The sequence below is a fragment of the Athene cunicularia genome, assembly GCF_003259725.1.
Source record: "Athene cunicularia isolate RWA chromosome 1 unlocalized genomic scaffold, athCun1 chr1_part2, whole genome shotgun sequence".
In the NCBI taxonomy this organism is placed as follows: Eukaryota; Metazoa; Chordata; class Aves; order Strigiformes; family Strigidae; genus Athene; species Athene cunicularia.
In genome coordinates this window covers 75128567-75135057 of record NW_020799092.1, presented here as the reverse complement: position 1 = coordinate 75135057, position 6491 = coordinate 75128567, and positions in this window count along the sequence as shown.

Genomic DNA, 6491 nt, shown 5'->3' with positions numbered 1-6491 from the left:
TCTCACTGGTACCTTTTACCATAGCAGAAATTACTCCTTTTTCCTGGAGAATTTCCTCACCTGGAAATTACATCAGCCTCCGCTGCTGCCATACCACATTGCTTCACGGATATCATATGACCAACACCAAAAGCTTTCCCCTCCTTTTCCTTCTCTGACAGAGGAAATCCCAGCTTAGGGCAGAAATTCCTGTTTGCCCCTAAGTGGCCCATGAGTCTTGATACATCCACACCCCTCTCACTGCTGCTGTTCATGTAGAGCCTCCAATAAATGATCTCTGAGAAACTTTTCAATCTTAGTTTGTTTATTCCCTTCCCTGAGGACTACTGCTACAAAGAGTTATTCATTCCCAACCGCCGAAGGAATTCAGCAGCATCGTGCACCGACAGAAAGACCGACACCTGTGGACAGGACCACGTGCACAAGCAGTGGTCTCACTGAGACACTTCCCACTGGGAAGCATCATCTCTCGGATGAAGCAGATCAGCTCCCGTGGGTCATATCTCACCTAATGGTCCAAGTGTGTCTCCTATTGGGAAATAGGACCAGGCTCCACGACAGACCACGTGATGAAGAAGTGCTGCCATCCTTGGGGAGGGGCACAATTTATCAAATCATTGGTATCGTGAAAACAAACTCTTGGCTGAGTCAGCTGCTAAATCCAGTAGGTTATCTGTTGGGTCTGTTACATTAATGGCTCAATCAGATCCTCACTCATCAAATTATCCTTGTTGCCTACTAACTGAACGTGTTGTCCAGAGAAGCATTTTGATGCACAAGCAAGTGGGCCAGGCAGGAGATGCAGATTGGTTAAGTGGAGAAAACAAATAACATTTAAAAAATGAGATACTACAGCAAACCATGGGCTGAGTAACTCACCTGTTCTGATCTCAGCATGGATACCTGAGCACTTTGTCCCCTTCAAGGTGTGTCTGGCTTCTCTCAGGGCCACAGGACAGCCCACAGGACAGCCCACAGGAGCCATGGCTGCCCCACACCACCACCAAGGCCCAGCTGTGATTTCAGCGATGGCAGCAGCTCCCTGGGACTGTGACTCAGCTCTGAAGGCCACGGACTGCTGCATCCTGGAGCTCAAACTAATGGCTATTATCTATCGACATTCGATAACAGAAAATAACTTTCTAGATATCTAGAAAGGATGAAGTCTGGTCTTCTTACTCCTGACCAGCTGAAGAGATACCTTTCATACCAAGTGCCAAGCGTTGGAGGTGCCGATGATGGGTACGGAAGGAAGCAATAGGAAGGGAATTTCTCTCAGTTTATGTCCTAAAGAGGTTGAGACAAGCAAAACCTACCCTCCTTCACCAGAAGTGTGGAAGGAGTCTTGAAATAAGTTATGCAAGTGAAACGCCTGCTGAAACAACAGATAAATGGTTGTATTTGTCTTATGAAACCCATCTACTGCAGACTGTATTTTTGAGTGACATTGGCTGACATCTTCATCTCATCAATGAACTTTTTATTGAGACTATTTATGTCCAAGTAACAACTTGTATTTTTCATCAAGTTTTGTCTGTGTTTTGTTCTTAATTATTGGTAATTAGTCAATAGATGTTGGAAGAAGGTTATGTCCATTTGTCCCACTGAGCCGTAACTCCAAGCATAAATGCGATATACAACACAGGGGACTCCCACAGTTGCTCCCCTCCAGCAACCCAGCTTCCCCCCAGGCCCCAGCCAGACCCAGTGCAACCCTCAGGATTTAATCCGGTCACAGCCAGAGACTGTTGAGGAATAAAATATATAAGTGCTGAAAAACGAGCGTAAAACCAACTGTGAGTTTTCTACAGGCCAAGAGCACTTGTGTGTCAGGAAGTCGCATCCGTCACCCCATGGGAATTTTTTTCCCCAAGTGGCTCAAGATGTCATGAAGAGTCTCTCCACTGAGTCCTGGAGGCCCTTCTCCACCAAACAGCGAGTGTGGGAACAAATACCGGAGGGTTACAGGAGCTCTTTATGACTTTCCACCCAGTACTTAAGCTCAGGATGAAGTAAAGCTCATCAAAAACTTGACAATTTTCTGGCTTTGCTAGTATTTGATACCTTTCATCTTTGAAGCCGCGGTGCTTAACGTCTTCAAGCGTGTTGACCACGGGAGGCTGAGTGGAGATTAAGTGCACCCGGAACCTGTGTACACAGCACGTGCCCCGAGGTCAAGCAGCCCCAGCATCGCTTTTCACCTACAACAACCAAAATGTTTTGCAAAAAGGTGACTTTCACTGGACAGACTCGCGTTCAAGTGTAGAGCCCCAGGATCGGGGGGACCCCCTGAGCGAGGCAGGGGTGCAGCCGAGGGCGGGTCCCGTGTGCGGGTGCGTGTGGCCCTGCAGCCCCCCAGGGCAGGGCCCGGGGCTGCAGCATCCTGAGTGGCATCCCACCCGATTTTGGGGGGTCTTTGCTGGGGATGGGGGGGGCTGCTTTTGGTGCCCTCCTGGTTATTAATTTTTTTTCCCCTCGGCCGGGTACGTGCGGCAGCACCGACTCTTCAGGTGTCGGTCCCCCGCCAGCCCCCCTTTTGGCCCTGCTGCAGGTCCGGGGGGGCTGCGCTGGGGAGGGGGCTCCCTGGGGTGCTGCCCTACCTCGAGGTCCCTCAGGAATCGCCATACCTGGCGCTGTGCACCCATTTCCGACGGGGTGACGGCGGTTCAGGGTTTGTCCCGTTAGGAGAGGTTACCTCTCCGTGGGGGTTTGGGGGGCGCAGGCTGAAACTGCCTGAAGTTATTCCTAAAAGTGCATGAAATGCATCATCCTTCCCCCAAATAATGGGAAATGCTGCTAAAATGATAATGTTTAATAAAAATGAAGCGATGCCGGCCAAATTTTGGAGGGGGAAGAGAATGATGTGGGATGGGAGGAGAATGGGCAGGGCCTCTGAGAGGATGAATTGTGGGGGGACGGGTCCCCCCTGCCAGCCCTGATCGGGGGGTGCGGGAGGCGAGGGGACCTTCACCACAGTGCCCTGTGCGGGGTCGCGGTGGCTGATCCTTTCCTGGGGATTTTGGGAGACTTCCAGGGATTGGGGACTTCTGGGGGCTGGAATGTGCCATCGGAGTAGGACAATGATCCTGGCAGGCAAACCCCAAACTTTCCAGCCCAGGCCAAGACTTCAATCCCTGACCTCCCGGCTCTTTCTGACTGTGGCTCCACTCACGTGATAAATGTGGGGTGCTCATTCCAGTTCCTCGGCTTGAACGGGGATCCCGTGTCCTGCACGTCACCTCCTGCCTGTCTCCTGTGGCTGGTTTTGGAACCCATCGTGCGGGACCAGCAGGGGCCCATGGTCCCTCTCTGCCATACCCGTGTCTGACGGGCAAGGGACCCCGGTGCTGCCCTGGGCTGGTCACCGGGGTTGCTTAGAGACAGACGTTGGTGAGGTCCAGAGCTGGAAATGTTCAGTCTCAGCAATGGCAAAGCTAAACTGCTTTAAAATGGGAGCAGGTCTGCTGGGAGAAGCGTGTCTGCCCGTGCCCCAGCTCTGCCTTTGGGGCTCTGCAGGCGGTGGCCGGTGCTGGCAAACTGGGACCCTCCGGGCTGGGCACGAGGCTGTGGGGAGGGGCAGGGGTAACGCTCGTGCCCCAGGAAGCCCTGCGCCCAAATCAGGGGTCTTGCACCCTTGCTGGCGGTTGGAGATGGGTATAGAGATGGGGTCTGAAACCACCCTGTGGGGACGAGAGAGCTGGGCAGCAGCATCGGCCTCCTTCCCCTGCCATGGTCCACCTGCTCCTGCCAAGCTCGCCCTCCCGTGCTGGCTGCTGAATGGAGGCTGGTGGCAAGCTGGTACCAAAGGAGTCTCTGGTGGGAAGAGGGAGTGTAGCAACACGATGCTGCTGAATGCCAGGCGCTGTGGATTCAGCTGTGGTTACCAGGGATGCAGCTCTGGCAGCGAGCGGGTACGAGATGATGCAAAGCAAAGGCACAAGCGGTAAGGTGGCAGAGAGGAGACAGAGCGTCACAGATGCAGGACTTCTTGGGAAAGAGTCACAGAATCATCTAGGTTGGAAAAGACCTTGAAGACCATCCAGTCCAACCATTAACCCAACAAAGTTAGAAGCTGAAAGTAGTAGCTGCTCGGGTTCCGCCGCGATGGGAGCATTTAAATACAAGCATGTGGGTGTAACTGCTGTGGGTTGGAAGCAGAAGGCAACAGAAGGAAACTGAGCAGCTCAGGATGGGAATGAGGAGCCTTTGAGGGCACAACAGCGTGTCCCCATGTCTTGCAGCAGGAGGGTGGCCAGCGTGGTCCTGAGCACAGCTCTTCTCATGTATATATTGTCTGCTATTCCACGCAGTTTAATCTGGCACTAGATTTAGGTATCCCCTATGGCTGCAGTGGGCTGCTGACCATCTGGACTTGCTGATGTAAGGCATAAAAATGGCTTTTCTGTCATGCCTGCAGAGATGCCACCAAGTACCCGCCCATCAAGGCACCAGCCCATTCCCCTGCCCTGGCAAAACCTCTGCTGGGAGCTTGTTCCCCACAGGCTCAGCCCACAAGCCACTAACTGGGAGGATGCATGGTGCTGAGCTGGAGTGGGGCAGAGAGCAAAGCTTGTCACGCTGTCAGAGCCCATGCTGTGGGCACACTGGTGTGGACACACCCTCAGTCCTGCCTCAGTTTCTCTGTTGCTCAAAGTAACCCTGACCCAGATCCTCAAGGATACTGGATTGTGCCCTCCTGCTTTGTGAGGGCTTGATGCTTCCTGACCTCATGTCCCTTGCCCAGAGGCAGCTGGAGGGAGACCTCTGCACCATGGCAGCTCCCTGGGACAAGCCTGGCGCCTCCAACCCCTGAAACACCCTCCTTGGAGTAGGAGGAGAGGCCAGAAACCCTCCTGTTTAAAAATGCAGCTTGCACAACACTGAGACACAGAATTCATTGCTTGTCTGGGGAAGAGCTCGCTACATCTCGGTTGCCGGCTGGCTGAACCGGGATCCCCGTCAGCACATCGTGTGCTGCTGGGCTGTATCAGAAGTTAGTGTCCATGTCTGAGCACCCTGCGCTGGTGCAGGTGATCTCCAGCAGCCTGCATGCTCACTGTTCTGGTGTGCGCGCTGCTTTTTGTTTTTCTGTCTTTTTACTCTAGCAGCTGTCACAATACATAGTGATGCTGGAGAAGAATCCTCCCTCAGTCAGCTGTGCTGGTTGCAAGAGCTGGCTGTGCCAGCTTGGTGACATGGTTCGTAAGACACATGGCTCGTCACAGCCCGTTTCTGCGTGCCTGGTATCCACAAGTGTCTGCCTGGGCTGGGCTGCACGGTCGGACACGGCGCGGAGGTGAAAGGCTCCGTCATCCCCAATCCCTTTAGCCGTCTCGGCCTCTGCTTGTGTATTTTTAACCTTTTTGCTGTGCTAAGCTGCCTGGGGCTGAAGTGTCAGCGGGCACCGGGGAATACAGCCTCTCGCCGCTTTGCCAAGCCTGGGATTTCAGGATCAGTGGCTCTAATCCCCGGATCCCAAAATACCTTCTTCTGCTGGGGGTGCACTTCGAAAATTTTAGTGACCACAGGTTTAACCGTGGGGAAGGGGATGCCCTGACCCGCAGGGACTGGCTGCCACATGGCAAAGTCCTCTGCTGCTGACATCTGTACTCAGTTTGGCTGTTGCTGTGATGCCCATCACTCGGTGGCATGAGATGAGAGGTTCCCATGCTGGGGGGACGCTCTCTCCTGCACCCTGTAAAACAGGCAGAGAGAAATGCTCCGTGGTTACCACTGAGTCCAACCCCCTTGTTTTCTCCCGGTAGATGTGTCTCTGATCTGGCAAAACAGATGAATTCTCCCTGTCTTAAAATTGCCACCCTCCAAGTCTCTAGTTAAGCAGGAGAAACCTAACTGTGGCGGAGTTTCTGGGTGGTGTATCCTGTCCGTAGGTATGTGAGCGTGTGTCCATCCCTGCCAGTCAGTGAAGAGCAGGCTGGGACTGTGCTCTCACCCGGTTAGCTGTATGGGACGGCTCTGCAGCCAGCTCCTCAGACTTCCCTCCCCTTCCTCTGCTGTTCGAAACCCATCTCCCCATGGCACAAAGGGAGAAGGGATCCAGGTGCTCACCTCCCGCCACACCTTTCATCCCTGGGGAGCTGAGCCTGAATGCAAACTCCAGTCCGCCTTTATAAAATCGCCTTGGTGGGCTCAGCTGGGTCTGGAGAGCAAGGGCAGAGCAAAACTGCTGTCCTTTCCTGATGTCGTTGGAGTTCCTTTTGGGTGTAAGGATCCCTCCACATACTGTCTAGGTTAAAGTTAGCTTTGAGTTCTTTAATTAATTTGTTTAGCTCAGGCGCAGAAGCCCAGCTGAGCTGTCGGGATGCGCTCTCATGGAGGTAGCATGCTTGCCTTTCGCCCCGTTCCTTCTGTTATTTGACTGGAGTTACTTCTCGTAGCTCATTTGGGGTTGGCAGTGGGTACCCCGTAGGTGGCTCCCAGAGGCTGCTATTGCATCGCTGCCTCTGCGTGTGGAAACGCCAGTGAGGAGC